General features: G+C 39.7%; 1 protein-coding gene across 1 annotated transcript in view; it reads left to right on the top strand.

Moving 5' to 3' along the window:
• The window catches only part of LOC144825010 (uncharacterized), a 351,957-nt gene that overhangs the window by 207,804 nt on the left and 126,752 nt on the right, over positions 1-17,401 (top strand). The gene's annotated exons all lie outside the window — the stretch shown is intronic.

The raw sequence follows: 17,401 nt of genomic DNA, 5'->3' as shown, positions 1-17,401 counted from the left end.
GAAAACACCTTCATCACAGATAATTGGCAGGATAGGCTGGTCTTCAAGCTGAGGATACACATTTTGGAACTTTTTTAGAGCTGTGTATCCTGTCGCATAGTTTATGAATGGAGGTGGTATTACTAGTAAAAACCCAACCTTCCTCAGTGATACGGTATTCTGGGAGCCAAATATAATGTGTGCTAGATCCCACTAGACCTGTATTGCTTCATAGGTGGCTACAAAGAGCTCAAAATTTTGTTTTATATCGAACACTTCAAAGGATTTATTTGACAACTATGTGTTTTTTAATTAGAATTGATGCAAATAACTGATCTAGTATGGAATATTGCAGAAGAATTTTGTATTGTGTACAAATCAATATTGGCTGTGTCCATAATATCTACAGTATATATTACCTTCTGGCGGTCGCCAGTAGGTAGTTAGTGTTAGGACCTATTTTCCATAGGAAATTCGCAACATTCTAGTCCCAATAACTTTGGCGCCGAATGATGAATCATCGTGAAATTTTCAAAACTGGTGGGGCCTCCAGTCCGCTCCTATCTTGAAAGTTTCGGGGTGATTCGGCAAGCGGGGGCTGAGAAAAAAGGGGGTCCCAAAACGTGTTTTCCCCATGCAATTTTCCATAGGAAACTTTAGACACGGTACAGCCCGAACTGCTGAACGGAATTACCCCAAATTTGGCAAAGAGGTAGTTCTTTGTTCAGAAAGAACCCTTTTTGTTAAATGGTGTAAATCTGTTCTGTAGTTGCTTAGAAAATTATAATTAAAAAAGTTTTGATATCTATGGCCGCGGAGGATCCGCGCACCCTACAAATTAGGATCCGCGCACCCTACAGATTTGGATCCCCACACCCTGCCGATCACGAGCTGCATTCTAATTGGCTGTGAATACTCTAAACCAGGAACTGTTGGCAGCCATCTTGTGCCTTGGTAGAAGCGAGGCACAAGATGGCAGTAAAATGAAGGCGGAAAACAAGAAGAGGGGTCAGGGTTGAAACACCCTGACCCTGTAGGTCTGTTTAGGGGGTCCTAGAAAACTAAAAAAACAAAGCGCGTGCTCCTGCGCTTTGTTTGTTTAAAGCCCCTGGGTGGGCCAGGTCCCGGGGACCGCCAACCTCCCTGGGGCAAAGCAGACCCCCTGGGCTCTAATTAATTAGTATTGCAGAGAGGGGCACAGTGCCCCCCTGCAGCCCTAGGGACCGCCATCCCCCGGGGCTTTAAAACCTCTGTGGTGAGGCTCGAGCCCCCCCACATGCCCCGGGGACCACCACCTCCCCGGAGCACTAAATATTCAAAATAGGGGGTCTGTTACAGACCCCCAAGCCCCAGGGACCACCACCTCTGGGGCTTTGCATTAAGTGGGAGGGAGGCTGCGCGGCCCCCCTCCTGGAGCCAATGATGACCCTGGGGACCACCATCCCCCAGGGCAGCCTCCTGCAGTGTGCTGGGGTGCCCACCCCCGGGACACTGCTATTTGCTTCTGACAGGGCGGGAGCCACGAGGCAAACTTGGTTTGGTTCCACACGGGGAGCTGCATGTTAGCAGCTCCCCATTAGGAAAAGCAATGCCGGCTCCTGAAGGACGTGGGGAGCCGGCGGGACCGTGGGGGCTTTGGGGCTCCCCCCACGGTCCCCAACGTTGTATATAGGCCCCGGGGGATGGGGTCCCAAGGGAGAATATAAATTAGTGGTAGGAGCTAAAAAAATGTTAACGAAAAATTTGGAGTTGCGGCCCTCAGCACGGCACTCAGCGCAGCCCCCTGGTGTGCAAGCGTTGGGTGCGCAACTGCCAGCGAGGCCCCCTGGTGTGAACGCTCTGGGTGTGCAACTCCAAGCGCGCCCCCCTGGTGTGAACGCGTTGGGTGCGCGACTGCCAGCGCGGCCCCCTGATGTGAACGCGCTGGGTGCGCAACTCCAAAACGCGCTGGGTGCACGACTCCAAACCAAAAAACTAATATTTTTTAAATATACATCAAGTTTATATGTTTAGATCTTGGGTGGCTCTATAAAGTGTTTATTGGGAGATTTTGGTACCTACAAGTAAGTACCTACGCAGAGTCTAAAGTTGTTGAGAAAGACTCTTTTACCCTCATCTGTGAAATGTACACCATCTCTCCTATAGATGCTATCCATATTAAAACACAGATTGTTGTTGTAAATGGACCCCATTCTATAATCTCTGTGATAAGCAGAAACAGGTTTATTGACAAGTTTCCTAGCTTTCTCTGCTGTGGACAAAATTGATTAGACCAGTTCCATTTCTGTCTTTGGCTTATGTTAGAATAGACAAAGGCAGTTTGAGGGTAAAAGTAACATCAATTCTGCAAAGGTGTCCTTTATAAGCATTTCCAGACCTACCCCAGTCAAAGTACCTAGGTCATTGCCACCACAGTGCAAATTATAAGGTCAGGGTGTTGGAGATGCAAAAAGGATTTAACCAATGGCATCAATTGGTGCCACTTTAATCCTCTTTGTCCAGTCCATTTAATTTCTACATTTGGCAAAGCTAAATCTTTGTCAATACCTCTGCTTTCAGCATACTTTTTGATCCAGAAAATATAGCTGTGTGCCACAATCCACACTCTAAGCATCTTGAAGGGAGGTCTGGATGCACTCAAAAGAGGTCTGTAGGTGAAATGGGCAGTTTGAAAACTAAGACTTTTCTAAAATGGTGGATAAGATGCAGTTTAAAAAAAGAAGAGAAATGATTGGCTGTCTGAGAACATAATAGACTGAAAAATAGGGTGCATGTTTCTGTGTTTAAAAAGCATGTTTCTTATTGGTTAGTAAAAACTGTTTGAAAGGAACATTAGATAGGATAAGCGGTTATTTTGAAAAGTCAAGCACACTTGCTGTTTGAATTTGCAACATTGTGTGCTGAACTTGTGACCTGTGTGTTCAGTGGAGTGTTCCATGAACTGTTACTGTGATAACAGGCATTAAGCAGATTGGGGGTAGGGTTCAAAGTTATGTCAATTGGAAAGGGTTGACATGTGTAACCAAAAGAAATGTGTGTTAGCTTTTGAATTAATGTGGGAAGCAATGTGATTTGATATTTACATGTATACATGTGCAGAATGAGAGGGAACGTTTGCCATTTTTTGGTTTTGCTAAGAGCAGTGCCTTACAGACATTGTGTGCATAAGAAAATCTGGCGTGTGACTCAGATACTTCTTAATATACAAATCAATTTGAAAGGTGAGTTATTAATTTGTGAGGTGTTGTATGCGGTGCCTTTGTTTTTAATTAGACTACTGAGTTTCTCTTCCAGAGAATAGTTATACTTGTCTAGAATCACACTGTGAGTCTGTGTCCACTTGTGCAACAATTCTGACAGAAGCATGTGGTTACTTCATCTCTTTCCTGACACATAACTGCTAAAACACCTATCCTGTTGTCAAGTTTTAGTGTTATTAGAACTCAGTTACTGCCTATGCATTCGCAGAATGATTCAGGCATTCACGCTAGTAGTGCTGCAGTGAAATGTGTAGAATGTATGCAGTCACCTAACCCCTTCCAGACTAGTGAGTCTCTTTCGCTAAAGTTCAGGGAATAGTCTTGCGTGTCTAGAATCACACTGTGAGTCTGTGTCCACTTGTACAACCTTTATGACAGAAGCAAATGGTTACTTCATCTCTTTCCTGACACATACTTGCTTAAAAACCTATTGTGTATTAGAACCCAGTCACTGCCTATGCATTCGCAGATTGATTCAGCCATTCACACTATCAGTGCTGTAGTGAAATGTGTAGAATGTATGCAGTCACCTAACCCCTTCTAGACTAGTGAGTCTATTCTGCTAAAATCCAGGGAATAGTCTTGCTTTCCTAGAATCACACTTCAAGTCTGTGTCCCCTTGTGCAACCATTATGACAGAAGCATGTGGTTACTTAATCTCTTTGCTGATACATAACTTCTTAAAAAACTATTCTGTTGTCATGTTTTGGTAGTATTAGAACTCAGTCACTGCTTATGCATTTGCAGAATGATTCATTCACACTAGCAGTGCTGTAGTGAAATGTGTAGAATGTATGCAGTCACCTAACCCCTTCCAGACCAGTGAGTCTCTTCTGCTAAAGTCCATGGAATAGTCTTGCTTGTCTAGAATCACACTGTGAGTCTGTGTCCACTTGTGCAACAATTCTGACTGAAGCATGTGGTTACTTCATCTCTTTCCTGACACATAACTGCTTAAAAACCTATTCTGCTGTCATGTTTTAGTAGTATTAGAACCCAGTCACTGCCTATGCATTCACAGAATGATTCAGGCATTCACACTAGCAGTGCTGTAGTGAAATGTGTAGAATTTATGCTGTCACCTAATCCCTCCCAGACTAGTGAGTCTCGTCTGGTAAAGCCCAGGGAATAGACTTGCTTGTCTAGAATCATACTAATCCCTCTCAGACCAGTGAGTCTCTTCTGGTAAAGCCCAGGGAATAGTCTTGCTTGTCTAGAATCATACTGTGCGTCTGTGTGCATTTGTGCTACAATTCTGACAGAAGCATGTGGTTACTTCATCTCTTTGCTGACACATAACTGCTTAAAAACCTATCCTGTTGTCAAGTTTTAGTAGTATTAGAACCCAGTCACTGCCTATGCATTCGCAGAAAGATTCAGGCATTCACACTATCAGTGCTGTAGTGAAATGTGTAGAATGTATGCAGTCACCTAATCCCTTCCAGACTAGTGAGTCTCATCTGCTAAAGTCCAGGGAATAGTCTTGCCTGTCTGCAATCACACTGTGAGTCTATGTCTTGTCTTAGAATTATTCTGACAGAAGCATGTGCTTATTTAATCTCTCTGCAGACATATAAGTGCTTATAAACGTATTGTGATGTATTAGCACTATGAGAACCCCGTCACTGTGTATGCACTTGGAGAATGAGTCAGGCATTCAGAAAAGCAGTGGAACAGTGAAATAAGTACTATGTATGTGATCCCCTAACCTCTTTTAGACTACTGAGTCTCTTCTACTAAAGTCCAGGGAATAGTTTTGTCTGTCTACAATCATACTGTGAGTGTGTGTCTAATCTTAGAATCATCCTGACAAAAGCATGTACTTATTTAATCTCTCTGCTGACACATGAGCACTTATTAACTTATTTTGCTATCAACTACTAGCAGTCTGAAAACCCAGTCACAGTGTATGTATTAGGAGAATGAGTTAGGCTTTTAGACAAGCAGTGGTACAGTCAAATGTGCAGAAAGTATACGGTCACCTAAACCCTTGCAGACTATTGAGTAAGTCTTGGCAAAGTCCAGGGAATAGCCATGGTTTTCTGGAAACACTTTGTGAGTATGTGTATGTGTGTACTCCTACTATCTAATTTCTCTACTGAAACGTAAGCACTTATAAACTTATTGGGCTGTCAACTAGTAGCAGCTTGTGAAGCCAGTCACTGTCTATGCTCTTGGAGAATGAGTCAACCATTCACACAGGCAATGGTATACTTTGCTGTGATCTAGTACTACTCTAGGTACCCATTTACTGTGTATACATTTGTAAAAAAAACTTTTTGTTTGTAATAATTATTCAGTTAGTACCTGTGTACTTCAGTAAAGTAATTGTGATTACAAAAGAAAGTGTTTAGATGGTTTTTATATACAATATATATATGTTTAGTAATATAACAGTATATTTTATAGATTTATTGAAATAAATGAATATATATTAATTTTTTACAGATATTGTTTATCATCATTAAAATAAACTTCTCGTGCCTATTAAAAGCAGAAAAGAGAAAAGGACAGAAAAAGGACTAATATTTGAAGAAAATTCAACAACAAGTATTGGATGACCAACAACATGTGGGGCAAAAGAATAAGTCTTCCGGTAAGAGAATGAAAGAACTTATTTAAAAACTTTCAAAGCCTAGAAACAGTGTGCAGATTGTCGATACTACAAACAATGCTTCAACCAGAAAAAGGAATATGAATAAAAACAATGGAAAATTACATTCAAAAGACACAATGTATGGTAAAAGAAGGCAGAGTCAGTATAAAGAAATCTGAATTTTTTTATAATTTGTTAAAAGATGTGAAAAAATATAAAAAAGAGAACTAAAATATAAAAAGAAGAACCAAATTGAATTTATTGTTGAAAAGGCTTTTAAATTAAAAAGGAAATTATTCATTTTAGTTTTAAACAAAATTCGAACACTAGATAAACCAATCCAATACAGAAGAAAAGTAATTAACAGAACTAGTTTTTGTGATATTTTTTTGGGTGAATGGAAACAAAGTTCAAGTTCAGAGCCTTTCTTTCTGAAGAGATTTATTTTCAGACCAATAATTTATTGCATGCAGTTGATACCAGTGGTCGAGCTTATGAGATTAGAAATGGTTGTCCAATTGAGAAAGAGAAGATGGTTCCCAGAAATATAGAAGAAGTGATAGCTGATGAAGTTCTAGGGAGACGAACTAAAGCTCCAGTGTATACTTGGGATTGCAGTAGTATTTGTAGTATACAACAGGAATCTATTGATATTTTACGCAATTTCTTATGAGAATATAGTAAGAAAAGTGTTAAACAAAAGATTAAGATGTTGCAAGGACTAGATCCTTGCAGAGTGAGAAAAAATACTGGTTTGCAAGGTCATTCTCTAGCTTATCTTTCTAGAAAAGTATGTCAGTGTTTTTCATCATTTCAGGATGTTAGCAGTACATCATTCTTAATGCGGAAGTTAGTGAGAAGATTGTATTACGCAAAAAGTCCAGCACTAATGTTAAATGAGTTGAACAGTGCTCTTTTGCGTGGGTCAATATCAGATGTGAAGAAGGTTTGTGATGAAACTGAGTTTCCTTACTTTGGTCCTGAACAAGAGAGTGCAGAAACTGACACATTAATAGAAGAAAATGTTGAAGAGAGAGAAGAGGAGAAGTGTGGCTCACTGGTTAGAGGAGGCAGACCCTGAAGCAGAGGTCAGACCCGGGACCAGGGTTCAATTCCCGACGCGGCAGGGTCTTGAGCCCAAATATCCACGGCCTCGATAATTCTCGTTTCGGTGCCTACTCGAATCACGGGTTCACACTCTGCAGCTCTGGGCATTAGCTGCTTAATCTCCACTACGGCCCCCCGGCGGCGGGATACCTGGCTTTCACCTTGGGGATCCCAGTACGGGTATCTCACAGGGAAAAAGCCAGGACGGGTTCCCAAGGCAAGCGCCGAGATGCCTTCGGGTAATCGAGCGCTATATAAGAACGCATAATAATAATAATAATAATAAGAGAATGTGCAACATACTACTACAGCAAATTTTGAAGAACAAATTACAAAGTTTAAGGTGAATTCAGGTGAAAGGCCAAGTTATTCTTGAATTTGTTGTCGGCGAACTCACTATAAAAATCAGACTAGGACTGTTGATCTGTATTTAACAAGTGAAAGAGAAAATAATGATAAGTGGAAGGAATTTGCAACTTATTTGTTGGTAAAGAATTGTTTTGATTTGGATTCTGATCAGCGTATTTGTAAATATTGTTATAACAAATTAGACGAGAATAAAATGCCCGCTAGAGCTGTCCATAATAATTCAGAGTTGGTAACTATTCCTCCAGGAACTGATAGATTTAAATTCGTATGAGTCTATTCTGATTCAATGTGTGCACCCATTTCAAGCTATTGTTCGTATGGAGCCTAAAACAGGTAAATTGCCTCCTACAGATTTACTGAGAGGATTACAAGAAAGAGTTGTATATTTACCTCTAGATTTAAAGAAAAATATTGAAACTATTGGTGTAGAGAATGTAGAAAGTGAACCACTAGTTATTCTAGTTAATGGTGTTCCTACTAAGAGTAAGAAAATCTGGCAAGAATTAGTGGATGTTAGGAAAGTGCAAAAGGCAACATTATACCTGTTAAAAAAACAATGATTACTACAAAAATGTGTATGTGGAAGAAGAAGAAATACTTTTAGGAGATGATACTGAAAGGTCAAGTGGTCAAATTGGAAAAGTGGACATGTCCAAAAGTGAAGAAATCTATGGACACTATAGTGTACATCCACTTCATTCGAAAGAAGCGATGGGGAATACTATTGAATTATTCCAAATGAAAAAAGCAAAGGGTACTCCCATGAGTGTATGGGAGAAAAGTTTGGAAGCTCGTTGTTTTCCGCAGCTGTTTCCAACTGGAAAAAGGGGACGATATGATGAACGATCAGTGCAGATTCCTGCATCTGAATATCAGACAACAAGATTGTATGCAGAAGATCCAAGATTTTGACAATGTGTCCCGTATATATTTCATCTTTTGTTTGAGAGTGACTTGTCTGGACTTCCATTTGCAGTCAACCACACATTGAAAACAGGAGTAAATCTACAAAATGTTTCAGCAAAGCAATTTATGGATCAAGTACATCAGAGAGACAATCATTTAGAATCTCAGCTGATTAATTTGATGGCATGTCAGCGTGGTACTAATAAGTATTGGTATCGTCGTCAAGGAGAACTTAAATATATGCTAAGGAACTTAGGAACTCCTACGTGGTTTCTTACCCTAAGCTGTGCTGAATATGCTTGGGATGATTTAATTGAATTTCTTCAAGAGGCAAATTCAAATCTAAAAAATATGAATACAAGACACCTGGAAAATAGTGGTCTTAGGATCCTGTTAATGTACGCAGATATTTCAATCGTAGGTTTGAAGCTATGATGTCTTTTATCTGCAATAAAAAGAATCCTCCTCTTGGAAAAGTTGTAGATTTTTTTGGAAGAAAGGAGTATCAAGCTAGAGGTGCTCCTCATATACATATGCTGTTATGGATCAAGGATGCACCTAAATTCGGAACTGATTCAGATTACACTGTTTTGTCTTTTATTGAAGAATATGCGACATGTGCTATACCAAAAAGAACAGATGAAAACACTTTAAGGTAACAAGTTTTACGATTCCCAAGTCATTGATGTGGAAAATACTGTCGACGAAAGTACAAGTCTAAGAAAAAGTTTTATACCAAATGTCGTTTCGGATTTCTACGTCCTATAATATCCAAAGGAACAACTGACTCACATTTGTATTGTGTTGTAACTGCTCCAACTGGATTGGCAGCACACAACATTAAAGGAATTACATTACATTGTTTACTTATGCTACCTGTAGAGCATGAAAACAAATTGGAATATCACAAGCTACCTGGAGAAGCCTGTTATGAAGTTTCAAGAGTGCTAAAGAAAATGAAACTTCTAATTATTGATGAGGTAAGCATGGTCTCAAACGTAATGCTTGCTTTTGTGCATTTAAAAATGCAGCAAATTCTTAAAACAGAGTACGATGTCTTATTTGGAGGAAAATATGTCATAGTTTTTGGAGATCTACTGCAACTTACTCCCGTAAAAGGACAACCAGTATTTAAAACACTTGGGCATGAAGACACCAGAAAGTCTTTGGGAAGTGTTGGAAACGTTAACATTTGGTCATATTTTGAATACAAAGAACTAATTACAAATATGCGACAGGAAAATGATGTTGGTTATGGAACTATTCTTCAAGATATAAGAATTGGAGTACTGACAGAACATGGCAAACAAGCTTTGCAAAGTCGACTACTTACAAACTCGTTTCCAAATGAAAATATAGTTCCTGAAAAAATATATATAAAAATTGCAGAAAATAAATCTATAATCTGCTTAATGCCAACACTGCGCAAGTGTTCTATATTCAATGAAGAACATTTGAAGCTAGAAAGTGAACAAAAAATAAAAATGGAAGCCATTGATAAAATAGAGCATGAAGGAATCACTATTATTTTGACTAAAAAATTGAAAACAAAATTGGATTCTTTAGAAAAATCTATATCTAAAACTGCTGGTTTAGAAAAGAATCTATATGTATGTGTAAACTGTTGGGTAATTTTACGGCGTAATTTGGATGTGGAAAAAGGTTTAGTAAATGGAGCAATGGTTAAAGTTGTTGATTTTGTTAATGATCAAAATAGAGATGGAATTGAATTTTAAAAAATCAAATTGAAGAAGTAAAACAAATTGGTCCTCGTTCAGTTCGTTTTTTGCTTGTTAAAGATGTATATGTCCGTAGAAAACAGTTTCCACAATCTCCGGCATATGCAGTGACTATTCATAAATCTCAAGGTTTAAGTCTAGACAGTGCTTTGGTGAACATTGGCAGTACCGTGTTTAAAGAGGGTAGGGCATATGTTGCTTTGTCCCGAGTCAGAACTTTATCTAGATTATATTTGATTGATTTTGATGAGAGAAAGATTAGTGCAGATGCATACTGTGTAAAAGAGTATGATCGGTTAAGAAGAGCATATGCTCCCAATTTAGGTGAATATTCTGTATTTGAAAAGCATGTAGTAGGTCGAAAAAGAAGATATAAGAATATCTGTAGTGAAGTTATAGAGAAGGAAAAAATCAAGATAATGTTGAGATTGCAAGCAAAAAGAAAAAGGACACTATTGAAGAGATTGTTGGGTATCAGTTAGAAAATAGTTCAGGTATCAACTGCTATGCTAATGTAGTGGTCAATGTTGTTTTTTTTCTAGAAAGTTTGCAACAGCAAATTATGGAGAATCGTGAAAAAAGATTTTGTTCCTTGTTGCATTGTATTTATGAAAAATTGAGAACTGATAAAAGGAAAATCCAAAGTGTTTCTGATATTCATAATCTTTTGGATATATGTTCTGGTTCTACGCACTTTGCACAGAATATTCAACAAGATGCTCAGGAATTTCTAATGTATATGCTTGCAGTATTGGAAAATGAAGGAATAGAAATTGAAAATCTTTTTGGCCTTCGTTATAAATGGGAACATGAATGTACAAATTGTATGTTTACATGTAGCACTAACATAGATACTGAAAGATTTATATATTTGACATTACTGGACTGTAAAACAGTGTCTTTCAACAAACTAGTTAAAGCAGCAAATCAAAACTTGGAGTGTAGCCAATGCAAATCAGAAATGTTATCAACATAATTTATACAAAGAATTTGGACAATATATAATTTTAATGGTACAACGTTGTAGAGCTGATGGAAGAAAATTGGAAACTTTCATTAAACATTTTATAGCAAGTGAACTATCAATATCAGAAAGAACTTTTGTAGCAGTAGCAATTATTTTCCAGGATGGTCCTTCTACAACATCTGGACATTACACTGTCTATTTAAAATGCAATAAAGGATGGACATATTGTAATGATGCTCAATTGGTTTTTAAACAACATTTGCCTAACGAATTACCAAATTCCTACCTAATATTTTTAAAGACAAAGTTTTAAGAACATAATTCGGCCTATTAGGAATATTGTTAAAATGTATTAATACGATTACTATTGGCCAATTTCAGTATAAAGGATTTCAGGAATACCATTTGGCCTAGAGGAAAGTTATACATTTGAATTAAAGACTTTTTCTTGCACATTCTCACAGCATATATTTTGAAAGAACATCATTTACAGTGTATAGAAATTAAAAAGTGTAGTGTCTTGGGCTTGTTGTAGAATCTTCTATGATGACAGTGTTGTATTCCGTGTGAGACAGTTGAGAGCCTGGCTGTGGAACTGTAACGGCCCTACTTTGATGGTCCAGCTGACTAAGAATAAACTACAGTTTACCTCTAATCCAGCGTGTCCGATTCTCCTTATGACACGCTTTTGATGGCGACGAGGGCTGGGCCATCAACAAGAACTCACGAAGTCCGTGTCACCGATCTGACGAAGAGCGCAATTTAATATGGTGCGTTAGAGGACCCTCTGCACGACGAAAAAGTAAGGAGAGGCTGTCCGATGGCTGTCCAGTACATATTATTGTAGTGAGCAGGGCGGGCAAGCACAAAAAACTGGCAAGCACAAAAAACGGATTTGGGGCATTGAAACGCATGAGGAAGGTTTGCGTTCCAGCAACTGTCGGAGTCACACGTACGATGTTAAGAACGTATTGACATGCAGAAGTAGAAGGCGCGTTGCGTTCCAGTGGTGAAACACATGTGAAGGGAGATGTCATAATGCTTCCCTGGCAAGAAGGGATTTGTGAACACCTGATGTCCTTCCATTAGCGTCACAGAGGAACAAAGGAAGCATAAATAAAGAGAGCGGCTGAGTCACAGCAAATACGTCTGCTGATTACAGTGCATATCACGAAGGAAAAGTTGCGCACTTGCACAGCATATGTAGAATTCTTAAAAAAAGGAAAGAAGAAACAAGGAAAAAGTCTATATTTTTTTAATTCCACTTCAGGGCTGATATATACAATTTTGACATCTTTTAATATTTTCCTGATACGTTGGTATTTTGATGCTTACCAGAACATTTGGGTTTGTTGCTTTTTCTTTTACAGTGCAGCCGTCTGGTGGATTTTGAGAATAGTGTATTTCAAAATATTAGTTTTGTTAGAAAAGTTGTATATCTACACGTATGAACATTTATATATTTTGTTTGTTTGAAAAATGCAGAGTGTTGTTGCTCCACCACCTTTCTTAGAAACACCTGGTGACCCACCCATCAAATGGAAACAGTGGTATGATGGATTCGAGACTTACTTGGGGGCAATTGGTGCGGCAAGATTTAGGCCAGAAAGAAGAAAATACCTTCTTTTGTATTCTTTAGGTTATGAAGGTAGGGAAATTCTTAAACATCTTCCTGCGATTCCAGTGGATGAGAACAATCCTCTTGATGAGTATCAGGAAACATTGAAAAAATTACAAACTAGGTTTGATGTTCAACCTAGTCTTGTTATGCTCCGTCATAAATTTTTACAGAGAAAACAACAGTCTGGTGAAGATGTAGATACGTACGTTACAGCACTTAGACGTCTGATAGCGGATTGCCAATTTGAAACGTTTTCGGAACAACTAGTGCGTGAACAGTTCATTTGTCATTGTACTGATAAGAATGTAAAACAGAAACTGTTGTCATTAGGTAATCCAACTTTGGAAGAATCTATCAAAGTGGCTAAGAGTATTGAAACGTCTCAAATCTCTGCTAAGGAATTGGAAGAGAAGAAGAATGATCCAGTGTCAACTATTTTAAAATGAAAGACACCAAAAGTGATGAAAACAAAGGTCATGACAAACAACACACGCCGAATAATCAAAATTCTTTCTTTTCAAGGAATAATGTTTGTTTCAGATGTGGCTACAAACCGCATTTTGGGGGGGACTAGGTGTCCAGCGAAGTTTGCAACATGTAAGATTTGTAATAGAACAGGACACTTGACAAAAGTATGTCAAACTGGTAAAAATATTGTACGGTCTAAACCTGTGCAAGTGAAGTGTGTCACAGAACAAAATATCCAAGATGAAGAGGAAGATTGTGTAACAAAGGATCTGAGCAATATGGTTGTAGTTGTAAGGGAGGATGGTGTTATTGTGGGTAATCCAGAACTGTGTGTAGACCCTTATGTTGATATTTTAGTTGGAGATCGACCACTTTGTCTCCTTGTTGATTCTGGTGCTCGAGTCTCCATGATCACTTTAGAGTTGTACAAAGCAACTTGGCCTTGCAGACCTTTGTTACCTCCTGATCGTAAAGCAGTATCGTATGAAGGACGTGAAATTGATTTGTCTGGTTATATTGAGGACATTTTAGAGTACAAAGGTAGAAAGATTGCTGGGAAAATTTATGTGGCACACAAAGGGTTGAATATATTGGGATAGTTTCATCAAGGTTCATTTGGGATGTTACTTAGACCGGGAACTAAAGAACAGGTTCTAGCTATAAGAGAACATCCTGACCTTGAAAGTCTTGATAATGATTTTCCGCATGTGTTCTCAGGAGAGCTGGGAAAAATCCAAGATTTTCAACATGAGATTAAAGTGAAGGAAGGGGCTTGTCCAATAAAACATAAGTTGAGAAATGTACCTTTTAGTATAAGACAGGATTTAGAGAAAGAATTAGACTCGTTGTGCACTAAAGGAATAATCAAACCGGTGGAGTCGTCTTTATGGTTATCTCCTTTAGTAGTAGCACGCAAGCAAAATGGCGAACTTAGAGTATGTGTGGATCTTCGTTACTTGAATAAGGAGATATGGGTAGATTCTCATCCTCTCCCCAGCATAAATGAAATGTATTCCGTGTGAGACAGTTGAGAGCCTGGCTGTGGAACTGTAACTGCCCTGCTTTGATGGTCCAGCTGACTAAGAATAAACTACAGTTTACCTCTAATCCAGCGTGTCCGATTCTCCTTATGACACGCTTTTGAAAGAACATCATTTAGAGTGTATAGAAATTAGAAAGTATTGTTCATTAAGTTATTATTTTAGTTATTTCATATTCAAGTAAGAAAATTCTCTTAGAAGGAAGCATTTTATATATGTGTGATTTGTATTATATGGTATGTTATTGAGGATGTTGTTTTTATGGAATGTTCAGAAATAGTTGAGTATAATAAAAAAAAAATTGACACAGATTTGTGTTTTATAAACAATCTTATTGATTGTTTTTTTTGCCCGCTGTTATGTGATGAGTAACATTGAAATCACTGTTTGTAGTGAAATTCAATAAATTCTGAGAGCAGCAAAAAAAGGTAAACAAAATAATTTATATAATGTTAAAATTATGTTATTATATATTCTATATTATAACTATTTTTTCTTCTCTTTCACAGATCCTAATTACAAAATATGACATTTTCAGAAATTTTAATTATAAAAAACTGAAAAAAATGTTTAGCATGCTTTTATATCTACTATTGTCAAGGTAAGATTAAGTATTAAAACGCACAATGGACTGCGTTTGCCCCCCTGTGGAGAAAGGGGGGACTGAGTTAACATGTGTGCAAACACGCTCTGTGAGAGTTTTAAGTTAGGGGATAAAGTCCCCTTGAATCCAGTGGGTCCCTGGGGGCCAACTAACCCACCAGGTATGTGCAGTAAGTGCCACAGAGTTGCATAGCTGAGAGGTGTAAAATGGGGCATGGCCTCGGACCACCTCTCTGCAACGCAGCTCTATGATGTTTAATAGAGAGACATGGTGGACTAGTTGGACACAGGGACTTTCAGGATTAAAGGGGACTTGATTCCTCAACTTAAAACACGCCACAGGGTGTGTTTGCACATGTCACATCAGATCCCATCCCCTCCCTTCACCACTATGTAAACATGCCCTATAACCTTTTTATGTTGAGAGATGAAGTGACCGGGAATCCTGAGGGTTCTTAGAATCCAACTAGCCCACTATGTATGTCCAGTAAGCACCACAGAACTGCGTTGTAGAGAGATGTAAAAAAGGGGCACAACCTAGACTACCTGTCTGCAACGCAGCGGAGTGGTGCTTACCGGAAGCATGTATTCTCTTTAGAACAATGCAATTATTTTATTAACTAGTCGAGTATCAAAGGAATGGCCTAAACAGAAAAACTAGTACAGCTACAATATCGTGTGCAGTATGTATGCACACTTCTACTCACCTACATAGAATTGATACACTCTTTTAAATACTCAGTTAGTAACTAACCAGTCTAGGAAACCTTCTGTCTGTCCAAACCACTTGCCCATTCATCCATCCAGCACTATGTTTGTATCCTATCACTGTGCCAAAACCTAAGTACTTATACATGTATCTTGCACTCTCTTTGCAGTACTGAAATTACTCTACTTATTAGTCATATACTTAAGAATTTAGCCTAGCCACTAACCCTAGTACAAGTCAATTTCTTTATATACTATGCATGCAGACCTGCAAGAAGCTACAAAGTATCAATACACTCTTCAAAATACCCAGTTTATACCTATGTAGCTTTGGAATCTCTCTCTCATAGGATCCCATGTGACCTGATGTGAGAAGTTGTCCTGATATATGATGTTTCCAATTCTGGAACCACCTTGTATCAGTCCAAGCTATCCCTTATGGTGTCTGGTTGTAAGTCAACCTTGTAGACAAGCTATCTTAATGGTAGCATAGACTAAGCAGCCTTAAAGGCTTAACTCAAGAGGTCGTGTTAAGCGAGCTGTTTTACCAATCACAGTCCTATAATATCAAATGAAAGGACACCACACAAGTATATATTATAAAAATATATGTATTTATTACTCAAAATAATCCCCAGTATTCTTTATGAACAAAGGGGCACAAGCGTTAAATCAAAAGCACAGTATAACATACAAAGTTGCACAATTATGGATGAGGGCGAGGGGCCACTCAGACCATATATTAAGAAATTGGTATAAGAGATACCAATCGAACAGTGGTTAGGCCTAGGGCCTAGGGAATCGCTGGGAGCAGTCGGGACAAGCAATGCTGAAGTCGGGAAAAGCCCGCGGGATTCTGGTGCAGTGCTGAAAGCACACGCATGCACCAATGCAAGTCAATGGTGCGTAAAAGTTAAGCAAATAGAGTTTTAGGACACTTCCGCTGAACCTAGAAAGACAAAACTTAAGACACAGACCCTAGAGGTGTGTACCAGTGTGGGAACACCGGCGTTGCAATGTTACCTCACCCACAGGAAGCGGGTGCACAGGGTGGAAGTAGTGTCGGGTTTCGTCACGCTGGTTCTTGGTGCTTGAAGCTGAAGAGGCTGCAGGCGCTGTGAAGGAGAAGTGTCCGGTGGGATCCAAGGGTGGATCGGAGTCGAAAAGTTCCTGAAAGCAGAGGGGACAGAGTCTGGGTCACTCAGCAGTGACCAGGGTGGAACCAGGAAGGAACCAGGCAATGTCGGGCGCAATCAGGTGGTTGTCGAGGAGCTTCTCTCCGCTGTCACGTGGGCTCTGGGGCATCTACGAAGTCCAGGAGCAGGTTACGATCTGTCCCACGAAGGCTCTCGCCGTCAGCGCTGTCGGCTTCAAGATTGGAGCAAACAACACTTGGCAAAAGCAATCCACGCGGAACTGGAAGATTGCTTCTCATTCGGACCAGGAAGGTCAGAGTGGGGCTCCTTTTCAGGGGAGCTGGTGCAAATCTGGAGCAACCAGAATCACAAGTGGTATTTCGTTTTTTGTCGGCACAGGGGCCACAAGCCAGCTGGCAAGGGACTGGCCAACGCGTTGAGCCAAAAGAAGCAGAAGGGCCCCACGCAGCACTCGTCGAGTGTGGAGGGCTGAACTTCGGTGCAAGAGTGGCTCAGGGTTGGGGCTTCTCAAACCCCGGTGTACAGCTTCGAGGGTCACTCGTGGGCTGCACGGTCAGCGTCTCGTGCTCTTTCCAAGATGGCGTGCCCCACGCTTCCGGTCGCCTCCACGGGTCTCAGCTCTGCAGGGACTGTGGATCGGGCTGTTAGAAGGCAGGCAAGCTTGATCTCGTCAATCTCTGTCGCTCGAGTTCCGGCGGGAACTGCAACAAAGCAGACGTTGAGGTGCTGGATGGTGCCTGTTTGCACAGGGTGGTCACTCCTTGACCACAAGGGAGATTCTTCAGTCTTCAACGTTGAGTAGGATGTCGAAGGGTCCAGAGTTTCGTTTCTTATGTTTCATCAGGATAATCTGAAGTGCATTGGCACTGCTCCCACTCTTA

Source organism: Lissotriton helveticus, chromosome 3_1 (assembly GCF_964261635.1).
Source record: "Lissotriton helveticus chromosome 3_1, aLisHel1.1, whole genome shotgun sequence".
Classification (NCBI taxonomy): Eukaryota; Metazoa; Chordata; class Amphibia; order Caudata; family Salamandridae; genus Lissotriton; species Lissotriton helveticus.
Note: the sequence above shows the minus strand (reverse complement) of the source record. Positions and strands in the feature narration are given on the sequence as shown.